The sequence below is a fragment of the Poromitra crassiceps genome (genome assembly GCF_964638095.1).
Source record: "Poromitra crassiceps genome assembly, chromosome: 8".
NCBI classification, from domain to species: domain Eukaryota; kingdom Metazoa; phylum Chordata; class Actinopteri; order Beryciformes; family Melamphaidae; genus Poromitra; species Poromitra crassiceps.
Genome location: NC_139629.1, coordinates 21,123,458 through 21,150,957, shown reverse-complemented (window position 1 = coordinate 21,150,957; position 27,500 = coordinate 21,123,458). Strand labels below are relative to the sequence as shown.

The 27,500-nt window shown below is 47.5% G+C and overlaps 1 protein-coding gene and 1 pseudogene across 2 annotated transcripts in view; one reads left to right on the top strand and one right to left on the bottom strand.

The window, feature by feature from the left end:
• The window catches only part of LOC310781555 (4-galactosyl-N-acetylglucosaminide 3-alpha-L-fucosyltransferase 9 pseudogene), a 24,816-nt pseudogene extending 8,240 nt beyond the window's left edge, over positions 1-16,576 (bottom strand). Inside the window, exons 1-2 of the transcript in view lie at positions 15,609-16,576; positions 15,159-15,343 (exon numbers count right to left, since the gene is read on the bottom strand). The product of the transcript in view is annotated as a 4-galactosyl-N-acetylglucosaminide 3-alpha-L-fucosyltransferase 9 pseudogene (transcript). The remainder of the gene's footprint in view (positions 1-15,158; positions 15,344-15,608) is intronic.
• Positions 1-27,500, top strand: part of dab2ipb (DAB2 interacting protein b) — a 239,474-nt gene that overhangs the window by 120,830 nt on the left and 91,144 nt on the right.

Genomic DNA, 27,500 nt, shown 5'->3' with positions numbered 1-27,500 from the left:
CTGGTTTTTTGGTGAAGTTCTCCTTTGAAGGAGAATTTCTGTACTTTTTATGCCTCCGCCGGCGATAGCCAGGCCGGAGGCATTATGGATCCGTGTTGTCCGTCCGTACGTCCGTCCGATGTTTGTTAACGCGATATCTGAGGAACGCCTGGACGGAATTTCATCAAATTTGCCTCAAACATTGACTTAGACTCAAGGATGATCTGATTAGATTTTGGTGGTCAAAGGTCAAGGTCACTGTGACCTCTCGAACGCCATTTTCAAGCTTGTTAACGCGATATCTCAGGAATGCCTTGACGGAATTTAATCAAACTTGTCTCAAACATCGACTTGAACTCAAGGATGAACTGATTAGATTTTGGTGGTCAAAAGTCAAAGGTCAAGGTCACTGTGACCTCTCAAACGCCATTTTCAAGCTTGTTAACGCGATATCTCACGAATGCCTTGACGGAATTTCATCAAATTTGCCTCAAACATCTACTTAGACTCAAGGATGAACTGATTCGATTTTGGTGGTCAAAGGTCAATGTGATAATAATAATAATAATAATAAGCTTTATTTGTATAGCACCTTTCATACATGAAATGCAGCTCAAAGTGCTGGACATGCAAGAAAAAGACATTTAAAACAGGAGTAATCAGACCATAGCAAAAGAGAATACATTAAAACCAATTTGTAGACATGGAAATAAGTAAACACAATAAGAATGATAGTATAATTAAAATAGAAGTAAAGAAATAAAAGATAATAAAAATAAGATAAATAAAAATTAAAATAAAATAGACAATTTATAGACATGAAAATAAGTTAACACAATAAAAATGATAACGTAAATAAAATAAGGTAAAAATAATAAAAGGATAAAAAATAAAATACTTGCATGGGGATAAAACACTAAATAAAAATAAAATAAAATAAGCGGGTTAGTTAAAGGCCTTCAAATAAAGGTAGGTTTTTAGCTCCTTTTTAAAAATGTTCACGGAGCTTGCCTGTTTAATGTAGTCAGGCAAGGTGTTCCACAGTTTTGGTGCGTAGTGCATAAAAGCAGTTTCCCCGCTATGTTTGTGCAGTACTTTTGGAACAGCTAAAAGACCGGAATGTGAGGACCTAAGGGCTCTTTGCGGTTGGTAAGGTGTAAAGAAATCTAAAATGTATGAAGGTGCTATGCCATTAAGTGCTTTGTAAGTAATTAAAAGGACCTTAAAATCAATTCTGAAAGGAACGGGGAGCCAGTGTAGTTCTGCTAAAACAGGAGTGATGTGCTCTCTCTTCTTGGTCTTAGTTAAAAGTCTAGCAGCAGAGTTCTGTATGAGTTCAAGGTTTGGCAACATTTCTAAGGTGAAAGAAAGCTGTCTGGGTCACTTTACTAAAGTGCGGCTTAAAGCTTAAATCAGAGTCAAGGATGACACCTAAACTTTTAACTTGGGATTTCATCTGGTGAGCCAGGTTCCCAAGCTTACTGGAGAGGATATCCCTCTTTGATTTCGGTCCAAGTAAGAGGATCTCGGTTTTATCCTCATTCAGTTTTAAGAAATTGTCATTCATCCATTGATTTATTGAGGCTAAACAGGCAGTCAAAGAGCGAAGGCAATCTGGGTCACTTGGCTCAACAGAAATATAAAGCTGCGTGTCATCTGCGTAGCTATGGAAATTAACATTGTGTTGGCTAATGATTTTGCCAAGCGGCAGCATATACAGGTCGAATAGAACAGGCCCAAGACAGCTTCCTTGGGCTACACCAAAAGGTACATCATGTTTTACAGACACATAATCTCCTAGGCTAACAAAAAATTCTCTACCCGTAATGTAGGTCCGAAACCAGCTTAAAACAGAATCAGATAGACCGACCCACTTCTCAAGACGGTGAATTAAAATGTTATGGTCGATTGTGTCGAATGCTGCACTCAAATCTAAGAGGATGAGGATTGATACTTGGTTTGAGTCAGCAGCAAGCCTAAGATCATTTACTATTTTGACTAAGGCGGTTTCTGTACTATAATTTGCTCTAAATCCTGATTGGAATTTCTCTAGGATATTATTATCATTGAGAAAATTATTGAGCTGTTTAACGTTAATATGTGTTTGTGTCATCTATGTTTCGCTCTGATTAGAGCAATATGTGAAGTTCAGCATGTTCGGTTAGCATTGTTAGCTAGTAGGTACTACCTACTAGGTAGCTACAATGCTAACTGAACACGGGTTCAGTTCCCAAGCGGGAAGTGCAGCATGAACACAAATGATGTCCGGGGCGGAGGTTCCGTGTTGAAACTTACGGCGGTCCAAGTTGTCTTGAATGCGGTATTAGTTATACATAAACAGATGTGAAAATAGGGTCCAGGTAGAAAAATACCAAAATTCCTCTGTGAATACAATACTGCAATGAGCAAGGGTCAGTCTATACACAATATATACTTTGGGTATGTTAAAGTTATCAAAAATCATATATTTCATATTTATCCACAATTATGTTTTTGTTTGTTTCAGCAGTCATTTTTTAAGAACTATCAGTATCATACTTTGTATAATAATATATCTAAATAGTAAGGTAAAGCAGTAATAAATTAATAAGATTGATGTGAATTTCCATTTTTCCTGTCGGGCCAGTGAAAATATGGGCATGTGAAACTGGACTGCGATTGGTCAAAGTGAAGATGGAGGCTCTTTCCTCTTAGGTCCCTTCTCACCCGTGCAGCATTCAGTATGTTGAAGGACGTACTTCCTGTTCAAACTCCACAGAGGGAATTACGATTGGACGGATGACTGGAAATCTTTGCACGAGTTTGTCATGATGCAAGTCGTACCATATAAAATATATTCCATAACAATAAATGTCTCATCTGACATCATTTGAGGCACCGTAGCAACATAATTCATAGCTTTGCACACACATTTTGAACAGCAAGAGCATTTTTGCTAAATGTATGGCCTCTCCACACACTTTGATCACAGTAATATGATTTTTCACTTTCATCTCTCATAGCAGCCTCGCTCTCTTTTCTCTCTTTCTGTATTTGTGAGTGGTGTTTGTGCTTGGTGTGTGCGTGTGCGCGCGCATGCGTTTGTGTGTGTGTGTGCGTGCGTGTGTCTGTGTGTGTGTGTCTGTGTGTGTGTGTGCGTATGCGTGGCTGGTCAAACTAGGTCAGGGACCCCGAGTCATACCGAGACTTGAGGACTGGTATTGCACCAGGCTGTGTGACAAAGACAGATTGGCCACCTGTATTTGCACTGCCTGTATTCTCTAAAACAGCCATATTTCATTGATCGTGTTTTGTTTTGTTTTTCTTCATATTATTTATCATAATAAAGACCACAACTGTTTGAATGTATGAGCCATGCAGGACTCAGGAGTGGACTCCCAGAAGGCTAGTAGTTATTCTAAATGGTCTTTTCGACCAATGGCCTCCGCCCCACGTTACTCTTTTAAGAGTCACTCACTGGTGTGACCTTTGATCTCATTATAACCGCTCTGTTGCTACAGTGTGGCAACATCGACCTTTTTCACAGCGGACATTTTGTATTGAAAAGGCTGGGGTAAACACAGGCGCAACCAACACGTTAATGCGGGTTTCGAACTTCCAGTCCATTTAGGTGTTCCAGTGCTGGGGCCTTCATTAATGTTTTGGTGGCACCTGTGTTTACCCTGCCTTTTAGACAGAAAATTGCTGCTTCGAAAAAGGCCAATTCGTGCTCAGGAACTGTTCATCACTTTAACCTCTGCTGTAATTACTGAGAACAGCACGCATGAGCGCACATACTGTAAACACACACACACACACACACACCCACACATGCGCACACACACCCACACACATACACACACCCCCCCCCCCCCACACACACACACACACACACCCACACACACACACGCACACACACACACACCGTTCCCTTCCATAGAAGCTGTGATATTACGACCTTTGACTTGTCACTATTAAGTCAGCCAAGAAGACTGTTGTCCTTTTGCAGATGACTAACAAGGGTTCTACAGTGTCACTTCCTGTGTGAGTAATGTTTACACAGGAAGTCATCATCACACACTTCCTGTGTGAGTAATGTTTACACAGGAAGTCATCATCACACACTTCCTGTGTGAGTAATGTTTACACATGAAGTCATCATCACACACTTCCTGTGTGAGTAATGTTTACACAGGAAGTCATCATCACACACTTCCTGTGTGAGTAATGTTTACACAGGAAGTCATCATCACACACTTCCTGTGTGAGTAATGTTTACACAGGAAGTCATCATCACACACTTCCTGTGTGAGTAATGTTTACACAGGAAGTCATCATCACACACTTCCTGTGTGAGTAATGTTTACACAGGAAGTCATCATCACACATGCTGGAGACCAAGCGAGCGCTCCTGACGCAGAGGATCACGCTTAATCGGCGTGTTATGTTGTGCAGCTGCGTGTCCGCCGGCGGCGGCTGTTATCACGTGACCTCGACACAGCAGCTTCTGAAGAGTACTGCATCGCTCTCTACTGCAGCCAGTGTCCTAAGCAGATGTTACACCAAGTTACCTCACCGCCTAGTGCAGAGCTCACACTCACTGTAATCAAGCTGTGTGTGTGTGTGTGTGTGTGTGTGTGTGTGTGTATGAGTGAGAGTCTGCTTTACCTGGTTCTGTGGCTCTGCCCGCTCTTCCAGCAGCTGTTGTCCAACCACCTGACCTGCGTTAAGCAGCCAGCCTTTCCCACCATGTGCTGTTTGCCTGTGGCTGCTGTGAGTCAGGCATCTCTGCAGACTCCTAAAAAGGGGGCCTATAGGAGGAGCTCATCATTTAGCAGATCATCTTATAACACAGCTAGTAGGGAGGGATGCACAATATTGGACCCCCCCCCCCCCCCCCCCCATTATCCAATATGCAGATATTTTCCATCTGTTTGGGCTGATGTGAATACCGATATATACACGCTATCTATTTTCAGAGAACATCAAGTCTCTCCTGTAGTGGGGTTAAGACATGATGCCGACTCTTATTGTGATGGACCAATGGCAGATGGAGACATACTGTAAATACAATTATTTTCCAAATGTACAACTTCACTGGGCAAAATAAGAAAACTACTTCAAAATAGGGTTTTGTAAAACATCCCATATATTTATTTATGTAACATTTTCTTAAAATAAAATAAAAAGTATTTAGTCATTAAGGCATTTAGTCAAGCATCGAGCATTTGCACATAATTAAAGTGTCATTTTATCAGCCTGTCATAACGGCAGAAATGTTCGTTTTGGGCCGATGCCAATATTTCATTTTAAAGACTTTATCAGCCGATTATTATATTGTTATATATAATAATAATTTCTATATAATAATTTCTATATTATTATATTATAGTGCATCCCCCTAACAGCTAGTTCTCTGCTTGCCTCGCTCAGTGTGTGTGTGTGTGTGGGGGGGGGGGGGCGGAGTTGGGCAGGAGGGGTGTGCATGTTTGCATGCGTCTCATCCCTGCCTTAAAGAACGTCCTCCCTCCCTGTAAATGAATAAGCATCTTTGTGTGAAGACTATCTCGTCTCTCTACCTCGAGGCCAGTGTGTTCTCTGCTCTATAGTGCTCAAACAGGCTCTAGACTGTACGTGAGGGTGTTTAAAAAACATCATTATTCACCATCAAAGTGGTCTCACCATAGCGTGCCGTCACTCTTGTCTCCCTTCTTGTGTGGTGCAGCGGTGCCTGGGGGGCCGCGTCTCTCTTTCCTCTCTCTCTCTCTCTCTCTCTCTTTCCTCTCTCTCTCTCTCTCTCTCTCGCTCTCCAGTGTGGTCTCTCTTTTGTCTCATGTGCATTAAGGCCCACCAGCACTCTTTAAGAGCTAAGGCCATCCAGTGCAGGTGCAGCTAAGCACTAACGCGCTGGCTGTGGACTCTCACACAAACTTGACTGTGCCCACTCAGTTTTACCGTGCATTGTCTCTCTCTTTCTGTGTCATCCTTATCCCCTTCAAAGCCTCATGGCACAGCCAATCAGGGCTTCACAGCGGGGCAAGGCTGTGTGAGCAGAGGGGGTTTGGGATTGAGAGCGTCAGTCTAGCTTAGACGTGTGGAGATGTTCCCCCTCAGGGTTATTGGCAGAGGGTCTCTGTTGCAGCAGTTGCTGCTGCTGCTGACATCTCTAGCATCTCTCATCCCCCCTTACCTTCTGTCTGTCTCTAGAGATCGTCCGCTCTCTCCGACTTAGCGGACCAGGTTCTGCTCTGCTCTGTTCTGTTGACTGGATCTTCTAGCCGGACCGATTGGCGGAACACTCCGAGGCCCCGTATGCACAGTACACGTCAGCGGGTCCGGCTCGCACATCGCTCCCGTTCTGCACCAGCAGCGTCTCTGACAGAACCCCCCCCCCCCCCCCCCTCTCTCTCTCTCTCTCTCTCTCTCTCTCTCTCCCGATTTGACCACTGTTCTTCCTGTCTTTCTCACCGTGGGCCCAGACGTTTGTTGTGCCGCCTGTTCTCTCTCCCCCACTCTCACTCTCATATCATTACATTACATTACATTACATTACTTACATTACATTGCTTGTCTGTCTGGCTGCCTGTCTGTCTCCACACTGTCTGTGCTTTATAATCAAGCTGGAACAATCGCTGTGTAATTAGCTTTGATGTTTGTATCCGTGCCCAGGTGCACGCAGAGTTGTCGTGCCCAGGTGCAGGCAGAGTTGTCGTGCCCAGGTGCACACGGGGTTGTTGTGCCCAGGTGCAGGCAGAGTTGTCGTGCCCAGGTGCAGGCAGAGTTGTCGTGCCCAGGTGCAGGCAGAGTTGTTGTGCCCAGGTGCACACGGGGTTGTTGTGCCCAGGTGCAGGCAGAGTTGTCGTGCCCAGGTGCAGGCAGAGTTGTCGTGCCCAGGTGCAGGCAGAGTTGTCGTGCCCAGGTGCAGGCAGAGTTGTCGTGCCCAGGTGCACACGGGGTTGTTGTGCCCAGGTGCAGGCAGAGTTGTCGTGCCCAGGTGCACACGGGGTTGTTGTGCCCAGGTGCAGGCAGAGTTGTCGTGCAGGCAGAGTTGTTGTGCCCAGGTGCAGGCAGAGTTGTTGTGCCCAGGTGCAGGCAGAGTTGTCGTGCCCAGGTGCAGGCAGAGTTGTTGTGCAGGCAGAGTTGTCGTGCCCAGGTGCACGCAGAGTTGTTGTGCCCAGGTGCACGCAGAGTTGTTGTGCCCAGGTGCAGGCAGAGTTGTTGTGCCCAGGTGCAGGCAGAGTTGTTGTGCCCAGGTGCACGCAGAGTTGTTGTGCCCAGGTGCACGCAGAGTTGTCGTGCCCAGGTGCAGGCAGAGTTGTTGTGCAGGCAGAGTTGTCGTGCCCAGGTGCACGCAGAGTTGTTGTGCAGGCAGAGTTGTTGTGCCCAGGTGCACGCAGAGTTGTTGTGCCCAGGTGCAGGCAGAGTTGTCGTGCAGGCAGAGTTGTTGTGCCCAGGTGCACGCAGAGTTGTTGTGCCCAGGTGCAGGCAGAGTTGTCGTGCCCAGGTGCACGCAGAGTTGTTGTGCAGGCAGAGTTGTTGTGCCCAGGTGCACGCAGAGTTGTTGTGCCCAGGTGCAGGCAGAGTTGTCGTGCCCAGGTGCACGCAGAGTTGTTGTGCCCAGGTGCAGGCAGAGTTGTTGTGCAGGCAGAGTTGTCGTGCCCAGGTGCACGCAGAGTTGTTGTGCAGGCAGAGTTGTCGTGCCCAGGTGCACGCAGAGTTGTTGTGCCCAGGTGCACGCAGAGTTGTTGTGCCCAGGTGCAGGCAGAGTTGTTGTGCCCAGGTGCAGGCAGAGTTGTTGTGCCCAGGTGCACGCAGAGTTGTTGTGCCCAGGTGCAGGCAGAGTTGTTGTGCCCAGGTGCAGGCAGAGTTGTCGTGCCCAGGTGCACGCAGAGTTGTTGTGCCCAGGTGCAGGCAGAGTTGTTGTGCAGGCAGAGTTGTCGTGCCCAGGTGCACGCAGAGTTGTTGTGCAGGCAGAGTTGTCGTGCCCAGGTGCACGCAGAGTTGTTGTGCCCAGGTGCAGGCAGAGTTGTTGTGCCCAGGTGCAGGCAGAGTTGTTGTGCCCAGGTGCACGCAGAGTTGTCGTGCCCAGGTGCACACGGGGTTGTCGTGCCCAGGTGCAGGCAGAGTTGTCGTGCCCAGGTGCAGGCAGAGTTGTTGTGCCCAGGTGCAGGCAGAGTTGTCGTGCCCAGGTGCAGGCAGAGTTGTCGTGCCCAGGTGCACGCAGAGTTGTTGTGCCCAGGTGCAGGCAGAGTTGTCGTGCCCAGGTGCAGGCAGAGTTGTCGTGCCCAGGTGCACGCAGAGTTGTTGTGCCCAGGTGCAGGCAGAGTTGTCGTGCCCAGGTGCAGGCAGAGTTGTTGTGCCCAGGTGCAGGCAGAGTTGTCGTGCCCAGGTGCACGCAGAGTTGTTGTGCCCAGGTGCAGGCAGAGTTGTCGTGCCCAGGTGCAGGCAGAGTTGTCGTGCCCAGGTGCAGGCAGAGTTGTTGTGCCCAGGTGCAGGCAGAGTTGTTGTGCCCAGGTGCAGGCAGAGTTGTCGTGCCCAGGTGCAGGCAGAGTTGTTGTGCCCAGGTGCAGGCAGAGTTGTTGTGCCCAGGTGCAGGCAGAGTTGTTGTGCCCAGGTGCAGGCAGAGTTGTCGTGCCCAGGTGCAGGCAGAGTTGTCGTGCCCAGGTGCACACGGGGTTGTCGTGCCCAGGTGCACGCAGAGTTGTTGTGCCCAGGTGCAGGCAGAGTTGTCGTGCCCAGGTGCAGGCAGAGTTGTTGTGCCCAGGTGCAGGCAGAGTTGTTGTGCCCAGGTGCAGGCAGAGTTGTCGTGCCCAGGTGCAGGCAGAGTTGTCGTGCCCAGGTGCACACGGGGTTGTCGTGCCCAGGTGCAGGCAGAGTTGTTGTGCCCAGGTGCAGGCAGAGTTGTCGTGCCCAGGTGCAGGCAGAGTTGTCGTGCCCAGGTGCACACGGGGTTGTCGTGCCCAGGTGCAGGCAGAGTTGTCGTGCCCAGGTGCACACGGGGTTGTCGTGCCCAGGTGCAGGCAGAGTTGTTGTGCCCAGGTGCAGGCAGAGTTGTCGTGCCCAGGTGCACACGGGGTTGTCGTGCCCAGGTGCAGGCAGAGTTGTTGTGCCCAGGTGCAGGCAGAGTTGTTGTGCCCAGGTGCAGGCAGAGTTGTTGTGCCCAGGTGCAGGCAGAGTTGTTGTGCCCAGGTGCAGGCAGAGTTGTTGTGCCCAGGTGCAGGCAGAGTTGTCGTGCCCAGGTGCAGGCAGAGTTGTCGTGCCCAGGTGCACACGGGGTTGTCGTGCCCAGGTGCAGGCAGAGTTGTTGTGAACGCAGAGTTGTCGTGCCCAGGTGCACGCGGAGTTGTCGTGCCCAGGTGCACGCAGAGTTGTCAATTTAGACAGGATTTATTTTATTTTTTTATTTTTTTTAGCCCCATCTCCAAGCCAAGTTCCGCATTCAGTCAGCTCAGAGGAGTAGCTAATGAATGAAACTACTGCACTATAAAGTGTACCCAATCACTGTATTGTGACTTGAAGTACACCACTGCTAAGCTCTTGTCTAACTGCGCTGCAATTCTTACAAGTTATCCTACTGCTGATCTGCTGTCAGATCTGCATACGACCAAGCTCTTATCCAATAGGCTGTGTTTCTCTTAGTTATGACTCTCTCAACATTATACCTTTTTTACATCAAAAGTCCCACTAATACACATTTTTTTGTTACTCAGGAAAGCAGCAGGTGGCAGCAGCAGCGTCGCCTTTTCAACTTTTTGATCGCACTCTCAACCCGTTCAGTTTCTCCACGTTCAGTTGCTCTTCCCCCTCCGTTCTCCCTTCTGACACGGCTGACCAGGCCCAGTGTCAGGTGACCAGGCCCAGTGTCAGGTCAGCTGACCAGGCCCAGTGTCAGGTCAGCTGACCAGGCCCAGTGTCAGGTGACCAGGCCCAGTGTCAGGTGACCAGGCCCAGTGTCAGGTCAGCTGACCAGGCCCAGTGTCAGGTCAGCTGACCAGGCCCAGTGTCAGCTGACCAGGCCCAGTGTCAGGTCAGCTGACCAGGCCCAGTGTCAGGTCAGCTGACCAGGCCCAGTGTCAGGTCAGCTGACCAGGCCCAGTGTCAGGTCAGCTGACCAGGCCCAGTGTCAGGTCAGCCAAAACAAAATGGAAACTTCTGGGTAAAACTTTCAAAATAATGTTATTGAAACAAGTAAATAGCCTTACTGATGCACGTTGGAGGAGAAAAAGGTGTTTCAACAAACGAAGCAGCAAATCTTGTATCAAAATACCCGTGATGTTCACATTACATATCGAGTGAAACTGTGGCTGTAAAGCATTACTCAAAATGAACATTAATGTTGACGTTACAACAAGAGTTTTATTTTGAAATCCCTAAAGCGGATGACCTACTTACATACTACTACATACAACTAAAGAAACCAGAAAATACTCACATCTAAGATGCTGGAATGGGACACTTTTTTTCTTTTTTGCATAAAAATTAGTCTAAACGAATAAGCGATTTATAAAAATAGCTGCCGATTGATCTTCTGTTGATTGACTGGATTAATCGATTGATCGTCACAGCTGTATTGGAGAGAGAGAGAGCATGGTGAGTGAGCAAAAGTGAACAAGTAAAAGTCAGAGTGCGTTGTGTGGAAGAGCGTACAGTATGGACTGTTGGAAATGCCAGCCTAAGAGCAAAGCAAAGTGCCGTGTCAACAACTGGGCAGGGCGTAACCACAAGTGGTCATTTTCATTCTGCAAACTCCCTCAGCAGCAGACCTCTCTTAACTGTGGTGTTAACAGGAGTCCAGTATCGTGAGTACAGTATTTTGTTGTTGTAGGTCACATCAAAAGCTTTCACTTGGCTCATTAGGCTCATGTTGCATTTTGTTGGTCATTAAATGCTCTTTGATTTGGTGGTGTTGCAAAATAGCAGCGCTTCCCTTCCCTCAGACGGTGCAGGGCTGCTGTTGTCATGGAGCTGAACGTTAGTGTAGTAAATACTTGTGCCCTGTAGGGGCGGGGCTGCTGTAAAGCCATGTTATTTGTTATCGCAGTACATTAATTCAGCCTATCTCGAGCTATATCAGTACACATAGTCCCTTGTTGCGGTGCAGGCAGCCACTCCAGCTCGCCGGCAGCCACTCAGTGCGTTAGACGCCTAAGTGTTCCGACGCCTTGACGGGCCCGGGGGTTTGAGACTATATCAGATCCAATAGCAGACCGGGCTATCAGATGAACTCGTTTTTTACAGGATGCAGAGGCAGAGTGGATTGGTTCCTAGGTGCGGTCCATATATACTCACTCAGAATCCATTACTCTCTTCCCTGCTCTCCCTGGGCCCCACGAGTCCTAACTGAGTTTCTATTGAGCAGGCCTTAACGGGGCTGAATAGTGCATCTCGTTTGCAGACGGCGTTGATAGGATTTGGCCTGGCTGGCACAGTGGCATGGATTCCTCAAACGAATCATGGTTGCGTTCTGGGAGCAGACTCACATCTGGGAGGTTGATACCGAGGACTGGCCACCGATTACTCAGGGAGAAACCATAGCACTGTTGTTTATGTATCCCAAAACTTCAGATGCGTCATGCATGCGGTATGAGCAGAACACTGCTTGACTCTTTTCGCAGCAGCATTCCCTGTAATTATGACAGTGTCTTGCCCAAAGGCTATTCTCTATGCCCTGACCTTTTCAATGATGTATTTTACTACAGGGCTTCAAATAGCCCAGTCTGTGTTGTGTGCGTGAGCCAGCTGGAAGTTTGTGGATGGGCAGGGAGGCCCGTGCAACTCCTGCACCAGCGTCTGAAATATTTAGATGCCCAGAGGACCGAGAGGGATAAAATGATTAGTGGCTGAGAGAGGAAAGAGGGAGAGGTGAGTGGGGGAAAACAGCACACGGAGAGAAAGAGGGAGAGGGAGGGAGGGAGGGAGAGAGAGAGAAGGAGAGAGAGAGGGAGGGAGAGAGAGAGAGAGAGAGGGAGAGAGAGGGAGGGAGAGAGAGAGGGAGAGAGAGAGAGGGAGAGGGAGGGAGAGAGAGAGAGATGAGTACCAGAGACCAAAAGAATCCACCGAACATAAACTTTACCCCGTTCTCAGGTAAACAGAGAATGAAAGAGAGAGGTTGGGTAAGAGAGAGTGGATGGATGGATAGATAGATAGATAGATAGATACATACATACATTGTAGCGAAGCTTGTGGGCTTGCTGGGGGTGAAGCTTTTGGGCTTGCCTCGTGAAGTGTGCTGGATCGTAGATGAGGGCTCACGGGCCGTGATCGGTCAGAATCACAGAGATGGAGATGGGGACCGAGATGTCGGTCCTCGGACGCGGTTGAAATACCACTCGTGACCTGGCTGGTTGTAAGGCAGTCGGTCACCAGGGACCGACTGGTTGTAAGATAGCCAGGATTCAGCTCGGGTTCGGATTTGGTCGTGCTAATGGTAGACATTATGAAGGAAGTAAGAATACCGGAAGTATAAGGAAGTATATAGCGTCACAGAACACTTTGTTTATATCCCCGCATTTGTGATGTCACAACGTCCAGGGAGCTATGACATCATCGGTGTTATGTCTGACATCGCCGATGATCTCACAGGTGAACTCTATGCTATGACATCATCGGTGACCCGTAAAGTCCCGTCCGCCATCACAGTCAGCCTAGATCGCCTGACATCGCCTATGACCTCACAGATGAACTCTGACGTCATCATTGATGATGTCATCATCATTACGTCGTTGGCGCGCCGGTTCGTGGGCATTGACTGCCCCAAGAACAGGCCTGACGGTGGGCCATTATGGACCCTTTTCTACAGCCGCTCCCAGATTCCTGTGGGGAATAGGGATGTCGACGGTTAACCGTTAACCGGTTAACCGCCGACAACGTCATTGGTCGGTTAAGCATGTCGGTCAAACGGTTAATTTGCATATTAAATTGGCATACAACGTGTTGCCAATATGGTGTTTTTTTTCCTCCTTCGCTGTAAGCAATGTTAACAAGTAGTTACTGTAGCAGCAGGATATAGGAATTAAAAGCTCCTGCCAGAACAACATTAATTTAGAGAAAGGCTTTTCCAAATGTTTGAGAGAAAAGCAGTGTGCATTGTCACCACTGACTTCTCTCTATCTCTCTCTGTCCGCTCCACACATGCGCCACAGCCCCGCCCCCCTCTGCTTTGACCAGACAGGAGAAGTGCGATGCATTTCTCCCCTCAGTCCCCTGACGCCCTGCCTGCCCTGTGCAGACTACAGCCAGCCAGTCACTCTGCTGCTTCTGTGTTCCAGCCGCTGTCATGAAACGGCTTTTCAGTTTGGTCAGGACAGGAGCGCATGGCCTGAAACCCGACACCTTGCACAGCACAGCATTCAGCGTGCACTGCGCACGTCCGTGTCTGGAGTCAAACCTGATGGAACGTGCACATTACTTTTTCTTCACTGGTTCATTCGGTTTAACTCTCTCTCCCCTCCCTCTCTGCATGTTCATCATGCATACGCAACAGTAGTTTTTTACCGTGTTACAAAAATGCAGACATGCGTCTAATTGACGATTGAAAAGTAACAATTAACGTTACGTTAGTCTTCACTGTCCAACACAGAGCAGTTCGGAGAAATTGTTTCACAACGAGAGACGGATTGTTTGTAGACTGCATTCATTGACACTTTCAAAGCCGGTGTGAAAGCAGCTACTGACAGCTGCATGCAGCCCTCGTTGCGTGCGTGAAGACAGAGGGAGAAGGAGTGAGACCAAAAGCAGGTATTATATATTGCTAAAAGGAGAAGATACTGTAGTGATGCACGCTTTGTCAGTGCGCCCTGCAGCCTGGGCTGTCGTCCCCTCAAACAGTACTTCACGGGGCGGCTGCGTGTCAATTGACGTGTCCTTAATATGCAACGCGTGCAGCTCTAAGCAGTATAGCCTATCGGAGGAATGTTTTTGTTTAGATGGCTGGAGGATTCAACTTGTCTTTTCGTTTTGTTAATGTGTTTTCTTCTGCTTGTAGATGTAAAAATAAACGCTTTCTAATGAAAAAAAATCAAGCACTTGTTGTGGTAATAGTTTAATGGGGCACAGACAGTCAAAATGCGCATTTTAATCTTCTCGGTTAACCGACAATTGTCGGCTAATGAGGGTCGGTTGTCGGTCAAAGAAAATTATGATTTTCGACATCCCTAGTGGGGAATCTGTATTCTTCCAGAAATGGCCGGAATGGCCCTCCAGTCCCACCTGGTATAGGCAGGGCTTGGTTGATTATTCTGGCAGTGAGGGGGGCTGTGGTCCGCTTGGCCACCGGCCGGGTGTAGGTACGGGTCTACACGCTGTTGTCCAGTCCCGTACATCACAAGAGCCAAGATTTGGTGACTGTCCTCGTTGGCCAGGATGTGTGTGGGAGCTGGGGGTCTACCCAGCAACTGCTGTAGTGAGCTGCAGTGGCCTCTGGTGGCTTGAGTTTCCAGTTGAGGAAACTCAGCGGCTTGAGGTCAGCGAGGGAGTGAGGGGCCTCTGGTGGCTTGAGTTTCCAGTTGAGGAAGCTCAGCGGCGTAAGGTCGGCGAGGAAGCAGTTTGTCTGCCCTCGTTGGAGGGGAGCCTCGGCCTCACTATAGTCCTCGGCCCTTAGTGCCTCGTTGGCCGCCCCGTGGAGCGCCGCTGTGGGATAGGTCTGCTCTGGGCGAATTGCCGGCGAGACGATGAGGGAGACGGCCGCCCCGTGAAGCATCTGGGGCTCCTGCCTCGCCATCCTCAAAGGCATGTCCACTTGCTCCACTTGCTCGGACTTCTTGGCCTCCCTAGAGGCCTTGGCTGGAGTTGTCTCCATGAGCCCGGGCGGGGCCAGGAGGTGAATTCTGGGAATAGGTAGTTGAGATGGCTGGTCCCGCCCTCTGGGGGGGTCCCAGCGGTCGTGTCCGGCTATCTTGTGGGAATGATTGATGCCGTCCGGCTGACTGTGCCCTGTGCTGTTGGTCCCAACGTTGGCCGTGCCTACCTGAGTCTGGTGTATCCCGGTGGCGGGCTCGGCCGCCCCGTTGCACTCTATTGCATGCTCAGGGTCGGCGACCTCTGTCCTAGGTGGGAGTGTTGGTGGCATTGGCACTGGAACAGTGGGTTCCGTAGTTTGGGTTATCTGCTCTCTAGCTTGGAGGGCCTTGGCCTGGAACCTAGCATAGCCCTGCGCCATTACGGCTTCCATCCTTAGGATCTCTTCATGAGATGTTGCTTGCTGTGCCTTCCTCCTAGCGCTAGCGTGGCCAAGGGCCGGTAGAGCTCTGGCCTTGATCCTTAGGAGCTCCATAAGGTTCTCTGCAGCTTCATCTGCCTTAAACTCGGCCCTTATCTGGGCTAAATCTGCCTCAATTTGTGCTACCTGAGCACGGAATCGGTTTTCCTGGTGGCTGCGGATGAGTTCCTGCCCCGGTTGGTGGGAGTGTAGGGGGGGCCCCTGAGTACTACTCCCGCTGGATACTCTGCTGTATCCAGATTCGATCTGGTGGGGGAAGGGTTGCTCCTCTGGTCGGCGAGTCTACAATGATCAACAATCAATCAATAAGCAGTTTGGTCTAAAGTTAACCCCAGTACCAATTGTTGAGACCATGAAAAGCTTGGTAGCCTCTGTGTTTTTGTAAGTAATTACATGTTAAGCATGCACATTCAACGGCAAGCCCTGTTCTGGCCTTGTATGTGTCTCTCCAGTTAAAGTACCTCATGTACTCGGTATGAGCGTGGTCGAGGTGATGCAGCCTCTCCGCCAGCTCCTTCGGCGTGGCAAAGTCATCCACGTGGATGAAAGAGTCTCCTGGGACATGATCCTCGTAGTTTTGTCTGCTGGTGCCCAGAACTACAGGCACAGTCCCCATCATCATGGGCTTATATAACTTCTCTGTGATGTACAGTAGTCTTTGTCAATAGAGTTTTCAAAGGAGAGGTAAAATTTACAACTAGACATTATCTTTGCATACCCTTGATTATTTAAACGTCGGTTAAACGCCTTTCCATAAGCCTCTATGTTTACATGCTTTTTCAGCTCATTGTAAAACTCCACTCTCTTGTGCCTTCGGTTCCAGTTGCTCACAATCCAGCAGACCAATTTGTCCTTCACCGGTAGTTTGAAACTCTCATCCTCATGAGTCACTGGAACCAATGACCCATAATGCACTTGAATATTTGAATCCCGGCGATAATTGCATGTCAAGTTGAACAAGTGATTGAGCTCAGGGATTTGAGGGGAGTGAACAGGTGACTCCCTATTAAACCACACCCATTTCTGGAACCATGGTCGCGGCTCCTGCGGCAGGTCGGCCTGTCCGTGGATGTCCCTGTGATGGAAGAGGACACCGTGGGCCTTGCTGTAAGCAGCCTTGTCATCTGTCAGGTGACATCCTGTGATGTTCAACGCACTGCAGCTGAGATCAAACCTGTGGCCAAACGGCCACATCCAGATCAAAACGATCGTGTCAGGCTCTCGTTCTGCTTCCCCACCTCCAGCCTGGATCTCCTGGCTGTGATTGTAGTGTGGATTCATGTGCTGCTCTGAGGAACATTTTGGTGTTGAGGCCTCCTTTTGAGGGAAAATGCAATTGCCGAAAGTGGAGAAGTTGATGTCAGGCTTGTAGTACATGATGAAAAGACCCAGGAAACCCATCAGTATGAGGCTGATGAAGACAAAGGGTCTCCTCCGGAAAGGCTGAAGACAGGGCTCGGGCAGAAGGCAGCAGGTTAAGTACATGGCAGTTGAACATAGAAGCGGAGAGTAGGGACAGTGGAGGCAGAGAGAGATAGAATTACTTTTTATACTTTGGCATGTATGACATCACCGATGACATGACAGCAACAACTATGACATCACCCACCCAGTCTGCTCAGCCAGGAAGGATGACATCACTGATGACATCACTGATGACGTCATTGCTCAAGTGACATCACATCATTAGGTAATTAGGGCAATTACGATGCACTTTTTTAGGCTATACATGAGGGCAGAATTCAAAATACTGTCAAAAATTCAGTTTTTGACATACGATTCTTAGATTTTGCACACTTCAACTACCGTAAATTCCGGACTATAAGGCGCACCGGTGTATAAGCCGCACCTGCAAAGTTGACTGTTTTTTACATATATAAGCCGCACCGGACTATAAGCCGCGGGTGTTTTAATGGTATTTTTTTTTTTTTTTTTTTTTTTTTTTTGTGTTTTAATGTTTAATTACCATATGTAAGGGTTCATGCACAGAGGGGATTGTCGGGAAAGAGATGGCTGTTTGAGGAAGCTCCCATTTATTAACATTTCAACAAAACAACATAACACAACACCACCTGTGTTGTTTTTTACAGTGCACACAGTGTCCGCGGTGTGGTGAAAAGAGGGCAAGAGAGGAAATTAAAACAGAAGTGGATTTATAGTTAGAAAGAGTGCTAAAAAAGAGAGATTTTTTTTTTTTTTTTTTTTGGAAAAAATCCATAGATAAGCCGCACCGTTATATAAGCTGCAGGGGCCAAAAAAGGCCAAAAAACTGGAAAAAAGCCGCGGCTTATAGTCCGGAATTTACGGTACTCTGACAGCAAAATCTTGTCAATTTTTTTCGTGGAGATTCGAGCTTTATTTAGCAAGAATTTGCATTAGCTGTTTAAAGTACCATTTACAGTAAAACATTTTGATGCACTGTGGGCTCAATTTTTGATCTATCAAAAATCTGTTTGATGCTTTTGTGGAGGACAGTCTAACGATGCAGATGCTGGAGTTTGGTGTCGTTTGAAGAAAAAATGTGGGAGGAGTAGGGTTTAATTAGTTTTACAGTTTTTGCAGTTTTGCGGTCTTTAGACTTCATAATTGGCTGCAGCGTACAAAAGTTTCTCCTCATTTGGGCACACATTTCGGTGAAAGTGCCAAAGCCGTAGCCCATATGCCTGATTTGTTATGAATTTTCAAAGTTTGAAACTTTAGAGGGTCGCTGTAGCGCCACCATCAGGACTATTGGCGCCAAATTCACGTCAACTTAAGGCTCTTTCACACCGGCCTTGAAAGCCGAAAAATGCACGGAAAATAGGATTCGCGCATCCGATGTGAAAGTCGTGAACGCGCTTTGGTGGATAATTGTTTTACGCCTTTTGTCCCGCGACGGTAGGTAGTAACAGCGCCGGGTTACCTGGCAACCCGCCTCCATTTGAAAGCGTCGTCGCAGCAAGCCGGAAAAGGTGCGAATGGTCAGCTCATTCATAAAAAAATTACAGGGGAAATCACCTCATGTATCAAGAAAGTGCAGGAGTGAAAGTAAAAAAAGTAGCCTATACAATCATGACTGCAGGGACGCCAGGAGGAATGCTCTGTGCGGTTAGGCTTTATGCTCAAACGATGTTGACATTAGGTAAAATTAACGGATATAATAATAAGCTTCAGAGGGCTATAGCTGTCTGTGGTGAGTTGGTCTGATGATATTCCCCCTCGAAATCAGCTCTGTGCATTCCCTTACAAAAACTACTAACGTTAAGTAGTCATGTGCATTTATAGCCTATACTATTCCCCAGACGAACGTTATGCAGACTGCAGCTGTTTGATATGCGGGCGGTCGTGTATCGTTTCAATTTTAGTAGGGCACCATATCGATCTGCCCGCCCACCATGCGAGTGCGGCGGCGGAGCCCGTTTTGGCGAGTCCACCCACCATGCGAGCAGTGGCGTGCCTGACCAAGTTGGTGCCCTAGGCAAGATTTTTGCTGGTGCCCCCCCCTCCCCCTCCCCCAAAGAAAATATATTAAAAATTATATCGCAGCTAATTCCACCACTGCAGTGCAGGCTCAGAATGGCCCCCAGTGGCGCTGGAAGTACTTTTAGGTAGGGGGTGCTGTAAGAAAGGGGCTCTCGGCGCTGCCCGCAAAGAAAATTTGACGTTTTTTGGACTTTCATCCATATTTAGAAGAATATTTAATTTTAAATTAACATTAGGATTATACTGTTGTGATGTCATTATTCAGTATCTTCTCCTTTTCTCACTCACTTTCATGTAAGCACCTGCTCTCCCTTTAGTCGTTTTACACTACAACAGACAGCAACACAGGCATAAACACTGAACTTATTATTATTATTATGGAAAACCAGATTATGATGAAAATCAAACACTTTTGAAGAGAGAGCGTATGAAATAAGATTAGAGCTGGGAAGCACAAACTGTTTTTTAATGCATCTTGTTGGTGGTATAAACACAAGACAGCCAAATCCAACAATTTCGAAAATCCCATTTCTTGCCACCAGGGGGTGCTGCAGCACCCTCAGCACCCACCTTCCAGCTCCCTTCCCCCACTCTGGGAAAAAGCTCAGAGCAGGTAGAAGGGGGCGTGGCCGCGCAGGGGGTGGGGTGGTATGGATTAGGGACCATGGTGAAAGTGCTGCAGCCCAGGCAGCCAGAATTAGAAAAATGATTTCACTATTATTTAAAGACTTAAGACGTTGTTCTGCTTAGTTTTTGTCTACTATTGTAAAATAATAGTAGGTCTATTATCATGAAAAAGTATTTGTAAAAAAAAAAAAAAAATTACCCTCTCTGGCGCCCCTAACGGCTCAAGCGCCCCTAGCATTTGCCTAGTTCGCCTAATGGACGGCACGCCACTGCATGCGAGTGCACCTATCCTCCCAGCTCAGCGGACTAGGAGAAGGAGGGAAGTATTGTTGTTGAATGAATTCGTTCATCATGCAGTAGCCAGGCTACACTAACCTATGAAAATATTCATTTGGGCTAGGAGGAGCTGGAAATCCCTCCACTCGCCTTTCAATCCGGGAGCAGGGGATTTCACCTGAAAGTACACAGCAGCACGGCAATGTGGCCGTGCTGCTTGGCTCTGTGTGAAAGCAATTTCTGTGGCGAGGCTGCCAGGCTTTACGGGCTTCCCGAACTACAATTTTGCGTGATCTGTGTGTGAAAGAGCCTTTAGTTTGGCATGGGACTGGATGAACCTCATCATATTTTTCATTAGATAAATTACCAAATAAATAAACGCCCACAGGGCGAATGTTTTTTTATCGGCCTACCCCACGCTGGGACCAGGGCCAGAGTGACTCTGCATGGAGCTCTCCTTTCCATCAGTTCAGGTCACTGTTGTTGAAGCATTTTAAGCATATAAGAATATAATGAATGAAAAAATGAGCATCTGCACATAAGAAAAAACACATTTGATTGATATTTTATTATAAAAAAAATGAAAAATGAAAAATGAAAAATGAAAAATATAAAAATAAAAAATTATAATTTTTTTAATATAAAATCCCCAATCTAATAGAGGAGGACCATCCTCCTATGCCTCACTGGAAAAACCTCCTCTGATACATACATACATACATACATACATACATACATACATGCATACATACAGTACATAGATAGATACATACATACATACATACATACATACATAGATACATACATACATAGATACAGTACATACATACATGCATACATACAGTACATAGATAGATACATACATAGATACATACAGTACATACATACACACATGCATACATACATACAGTACATACATACATACATACATGCATACATACAGTACATAGATATATACATACATAGATAGATACATACATACATACATGCATACATACAGTACATAGATACATACATACAGTACATACATACATACATACATACATACATGCATACATACAGTACATAGATAGATACATACATACATACATACATACATACATGCATACATACATACATACATACATACATACATACATACATGCATACATAGATCACATTGTGAGGATTGTCAAGGACACAAGAGGACGTTTGCTGACAATAGATGATGTTGGGGGAAGGGAAGCTCAGACTGCAGGACCTGCTTGTAATGCCAGCTGTTATCTGCAGATGAGGCCGACATGGACAGTGCATGAAGCTGGTGGATGTAGAGGTTGTGATGATGAGGACATGGACAGTGCATGAAGCTTGTGGATGTAGAGGTTGTGATGATGAGGACATGGACAGTGCATGAAGCTGGTGGATGTAGAGGTTGTGATGATGAGACATGGACAGTGCATGAAGCTGGTGGATGTAGAGGTTGTGATGATGAGGACATGGACAGTGCATGAAGCTTGTGGATGTAGAGGTTGTGATGATGAGGACATGGACAGTGCATGAAGCTTGTGGATGTAGAGGTTGTGATGATGAGGACATGGACAGTGCATGAAGCTTGTGGATGTAGAGGTTGTGATGATGAGACATGGACAGTGCATGAAGCTTGTGGATGTAGAGGTTGTGATGATGAGACATGGACAGTGCATGAAGCTGGTGGATGTAGAGGTTGTGATGATGAGGACATGGACAGTGCATGAAGCTTGTGGATGTAGAGGTTGTGATGATGAGACATGGACAGTGCATGAAGCTTGTGGATGTAGAGGTTGTGATGATGAGACATGGACAGTGCATGAAGCTGGTGGATGTAGAGGTTGTGATGATGAGACATGGACAGTGCATGAAGCTGGTGGATGTAGAGGTTGTGATGATGAGGAGATTTGACATGCTCAACCGTGTCTTTCATTTCCCTTATTACAAGTTGGCCTACAACATAAATTACACACTACAATACAATTTGATGCAGTTGAATACAGACGGCATGCAGCATTAAGTATTCATTAATTCATACATTGATATTCTCCACTGACACTGAGGTTCTGCTGCTATGATGTGCTGAGAGAGAGAGACCATGGTATTAGATGCTAGGATGTGCTGAGAGAGAGGGAGAGAGAGAGAGAGACCATGGTAATAGATGCTATGATGTGCTGAGAGAGAGAGAGAGAGAGAGAGAGAGAGAGAGAGAGACCATGGTAATAGATGCTATGATGTGCTGAGAGAGAGAGAGAGAGAGAGAGAGAGAGACCATGGTAATAGATGCTATGATGTGCTGAGAGAGAGAGCGAGAGAGAGAGAGACCATGGTAATAGATGCTATGATGTGCTGAGAGAGAGAGAGAGAGAGAGAGAGAGAGAGACCATGGTAATAGATGCTATGATGTGCTGAGAGAGAGAGAGAGAGAGAGACCATGGTAATAGATGCTATGATGTGCTGAGAGAGAGAGAGAGAGAGAGAGAGAGAGAGACCATGGTAATAGATGCTATGATGTGCTGAGAGAGAGAGAGAGAGAGACCATGGTAATAGATGGATAAAATACATGCCTTGCTCAAAACGCATTGTGTCCCTCCAGTAATCCTTCTTTGCATCCCGGCATATTCCTCCAGAGGATCGTCTATTGGCAAGAACGAGACTACAGCTGCTTTTTCCATTGGTCGCATCCTCCTAATCCCATTTCTACTTTTACAATAAAGTGTGTGCGTGCGTGCGTGCGTGCGTGCGTGCGTGCGTGCGTGCGTGTGTGTGTGTGTGTGTGTGTGTGTGCGTGCGTGCCGTGCGTGCGTGTGTGTGCGTGCGTGTGCGCGCTTCCTACGAGGAGCTATTAGAATTGTGCATGCTGCTAGCTAAAATGTTATGATAGCATTGATAGCAGTCAGTTTGACATTAGCGAGCCATTATTCACAGAGAGAGGTTCCTGTGAACAGTCCCCATGGCTGGCTATATAGGGGGAGATAGCCTCTCTCTCTCTCTCTCTCTCTCTCTCTCTCTCTCTATCTCTCTCACTATATCTCTCTCTCCCTCACTCTGACTATGTATGAAGGTATTATTTGAGCAAATGGAACTTCACACATCCTCCAGACGCAGCGGCAGGAAGTTGTAATCACAGAGTTGTACTTGTACTAGAAAAAATGTGTTCAAGAGAAAAAACAGTGTGAAGGAATATGATAGTGTTACACGTTTGCAGCTTCCGTTCCATTCATACGACTCACACATTTGTACATTGGTTCTGTCAATTATACTTTGAAACAGGAATATTTTCTGTGAGTGTGAATTGTAACGTGCAAGTTCTCGGGTGTTTTGCTGTAGTATGTTGGGTTGTGTGGGTGAATCTGGGGCCGGCGGATGACGACGTCTAAACTAGATCAGGAAATAGATCTGTCTGTCAGGGGGGTACGGTGGTGCAGTGGTAAGCACTGTCGCCTCACAGCTCGAAGGTCCTGGGTTCGATTCCCACCTGGGACGCTGTGAACGCTGAAGGAATGCGTGCCCGTCCGCATGTCCTCGAGTGCCCACCGCCCGGGTGGGGTCGTCAAAAGGGCCTTTCTGTGTGGAGTTTGCATGTTCTCCCCGTGCCTCCCGGGGGTTTCCTTCACCAAAACATGCAATATCCTGGTTGCTAATGTGGTTCCTCCTCTGGTCATTAAGGGCGCCTGTTCAGAGGGAGGGGAACTGGTTGGAATAGCATGAACCTCCCACGTGCTATGTCCTACCGGTGAAGCTTCCCCTGTCAGGTGAAAAGAAGCGGCTGGCTAACTGCCCATGTCTCGGAGGAAGCATGGAGCCAGTTTCGGCTCTCCCCAGATCAGCAGAGGATGGAGTAGCAACCAGGATAAATAAATTAATCAGCAGTAATGGCGGATAAAAATGGGATAAAAAATCGGGGGGGGGGGGGGGGAAGAAAAAAAAAAGGAAATAGATCTGTCACTGGACTGAGTATTGAAACAGGGCTGCACAATTCAACAAATCACACTGGAAATTGCAACATCAAGTGAAATATCCAAACGGCCGGAGCCTGCAGTTGATAAAGGTAATAAAATGTGTCACAACATACCATTAACCATTAAATGAAGCATTGTGCTTACAGAGATGCCCCGCCTACAAATCATATTCTCCACACGTAAGGGGACATGCTTGTTTGGTACAGACCCCAGTAAAAAATCACACACACACGCACGCGCATACACACACACACACACACACACACACACACACACACACACACACACACACACACACACACACACAGTATATATAATTGTCTTTCTTCAGTGAAACTATAATTGCAGTGTTTTTTTTCATATTGTGTAGGCCCTATATTGAAATCTAGATCACGATCTCTACACAATAGGGAATATGGGAGGTGCAGGATTTCTTTGCCGCTAACGATTACAGCAGCTGATTTCACTAATTAACACATCTTATGCAGCGAGGGTTGCGGGTTGAAGACCGCTGTGAGTTGTGTCTCCAGAGCCAGACAGCACAGTCTGTAGAGAGACAGCACAGTCTGTAGAGAGACAGCACAGTCTGTAGAGAGACACAGAGACAGCACAGTCTGTAGAGAGACAGCACAGTCTGTAGAGAGACACAGACAGCACAGTATGTAGAGAGACAGCACAGTCTGTAGAGAGACAGCACAGTATGTAGAGAGACACAGAGACAGCACAGTCTGTAGAGAGACAGCACAGTCTGTAGAGAGACAGCACAGTATGTAGAGAGACAGCACAGTCTGTAGAGAGACAGCACAGTATGTAGAGAGACAGCATAGTCTGTAGAGAGACAGCACAGTATGTAGAGAGACAGCACTGTCTGTAGGCAACAAAATAGTCTGCAAAATCCTGGTGTGTGTGATACATTCAGCACCAGCCTTAAAAAGCACACGGGGTCAGAATGGCAGGCACAAACTGGCAGGTCAGTTGAACGAGCAGGTCAGTTGAACGGGCAGGTCAGTTGAACGGGCAGGTCAGTTGAACGAGCAGGTCAGTTGAACGGGCAGGTCAGTTGAATGGGCAGGTCAGTTGAACGGGCAGGTCAGTTGAACGGGCAGGTCAGTTGAACGGGGGTTGCAATAGACCCTTCTCACAAGCAAAACACTAATGAGGGTTTCCAAATCCCAATCATGGAAGTTGGAAACCCTCATTAGTGTTTTGCTTGCACCTGTGTTTACCCTGGCTTCTCGACACAAAATGGCCCCGTGAGAAGGGTCTATTAGGTTCTGCTGCTGTCACCAGCGCTTGTCTTAAAGCTGCTCCTCGTCCCGCTAACTAGCCCCTGTGCTTCCCTCTTCTCCGCCTCACTTGACTCGCTCTCTGTTCTGCCCAGTACCTAGTCAGCCAATCGCAGAGCGGAGCTCGGCGCAAAGACACTCCCCCCTGCAGCTGTGCTGTGCATAATAGGCTAGAAGCGCCTAAATCCCCATTCCTACATGCAAAGCTATATCCATGGATGGCCTGGAGTGTTCTGCCTCTGTTTATTTATGCATTTCTGTGGGTGTAAATGTGCCTCAGTAAGACAGAGAGAGAGTGATAGACGGAGAGAGAGAGATACTGATAAACAGAGAGAGAGTGATAGACAGAGCGATGGACAGAGAGATAGTGATAGAGAGAGAGAGAGTGATAGACAGAGAGAGAGAGTGATAGACAGAGAGAGAGAGTGATAGACAGAGAGAGAGAGTGATAGACAGAGAGAGAGATAGTGATAGAGAGAGAGAAAGAGTGATAGACAGTAGTCGGGTTTCCATCCACCTGTTTTGATGCGAAATTTCAATTTGCGCATAAAAAAACTGAGTGGAAAAGCTGCCTAATTCGCAAAAACCTCCAAATATCGCAAAACAGTTTTCACGCTTGAGGGAGGCGGAAAAGTCGGGTGTATCAAAAAAAGGAAAATGCGAAACGTGCGGTGGAAACAGTTTAAGCAATATTCCGTTGTCTCTCCATTCAAAAACAACACAGTTTGCCTTGATCACTGCAAAACATGACATGCCGTGTGAAGCCTCCACACAATAGGGCTACACACGGTAAATAATGGTACGTGCAGCACAATACAACAGAAGAAGACTGGGATATTAGCTTTAAGGCGACTCACTTCTAGACTTTCAATGAATAACGTTAGATGTGTTTAACAGAGCTGTATATCGGGTCTAGCAGCTGATCAGCAGCTCAGACAGCCTCAAACACGAGGTGATTGACAGCTCTATAATTTGCAAAATAGCAGTGGATGGAAACGCGCATTGTTTCGCATTTTATTTACGTTCTGAAAATTCGATTAAAAGTTGCGATACATTTGGATGGAAACCCAGCTAGAGAGAGAGATGGACAGAGAGAGAGAGAGAGATGGACAGAGAGAGAGAGAGAGAGAGAGAGAGAGTGATAGATAGAGGGGTAGAATGAATGGAAGATAAGGGGATAAAAGAAGAGAGAGATCATTCCACATTGGGCAGTGAATGTGACAACAAAGCCGGATTCTAATCTGTTGTTATGGTTGTTGTCTTTTTTCCTGGAAAGCTTCTATTCGTCCACAGAACAGAAGTACACACACATACACACACACACACACACACACACACACACACAGGATTAGTGTGTGAGCCACATCCATAGAGGGCATTATTAAAAGAATGTTCTCTCTCATTACACTAGTGATTGACCCTCGTCATCCTCGTTGTGTCAGGGGCTAATGTTGATGTAGCTAGCTTGCAGGCCTGCACCCTCACTAGCATGTTTAGCACGACTACCCACCGCTCACTAGCATGTTTAGCACGGCTACCCACCGCTCACTAGCATGTTTAGCACGGCTACTCACCGCTCACTAGCATGTTTAGCACGGCTACTCACCGCTCACTAGCATGTTTAGCACGGCTACCCACCGCTCACTAGCATGTTTAGCACAGCTACTCACCGCTCACTAGCATGTTTAGCACGGCTACTCACCGCTCACTAGCATGTTTAGCACGGCTAATCACCACTCACTAGCATGTTTAGCACAGCTACTCACCGCTCACTAGCATGTTTAGCACAGCTACTCACCGCTCACTAGCATGTTTAGCACGGCTACCCACCGCTCACTAGCATGTTTAACACAGCTACTCACCGCTCACTAGCATGTTTAGCACGGCTACTCACCGCTCACTAGCATGTTTAGCACAGCTACTCACCGCTCACTAGCATGTTTAGCACAGCTACTCACCGCTCACTAGCATGTTTAGCACGGCTACCCACCGCTCACTAGCATGTTTAGCACGGCTACCCACCGCTCACTAGCATGTTTAACACAGCTACTCACCGCTCACTAGCATGTTTAGCACGGCTACTCACCGCTCACTAGCATGTTTAGCACGGCTACTCACCGCTCACTAGCATGTTTAGCACGGCTACGCACCGCTCACTAGCATGTTTAGCACGGCTACTCACCGCTCACTAGCATGTTTAGCACGGCTACTCACCGCTCACTAGCATGTTTAGCATGGCTACGCACCGCTCACTAGCATGTTTAGCACGGCTACGCACCGCTCACTAGCATGTTTAGCACGGCTACTCACCGCTCACTAGCATGTTTAGCATGGCTACTCACCGCTCACTAGCATGTTTAGCATGGCTACGCACCGCTCACTAGCATGTTTAGCACGGCTACTCACCACTCACTAGCGTGTTTAGCACGGCTACTCACCGCTCACTAGCATGTTTAGCACGGCTACTCGCCGCTCACTAGTATGTTTAGCACGGCTACTCACCGCTCACTAGCATGTTTAGCACGGCTACTCACCGCTAGGCTGATTGCAAGGTTAACAGTAATGGAGATGAAAGCGCAGAAGGCTTATGTTTGAGTCTGTATGCATGACACTCTGTTCACTCTGTGACGCGTGTTGCATGACACTCAGACACTCTGTTCAGTCTGTGTGACGCATGTTGCACAATAGCTTTGAATGCTTTGACAT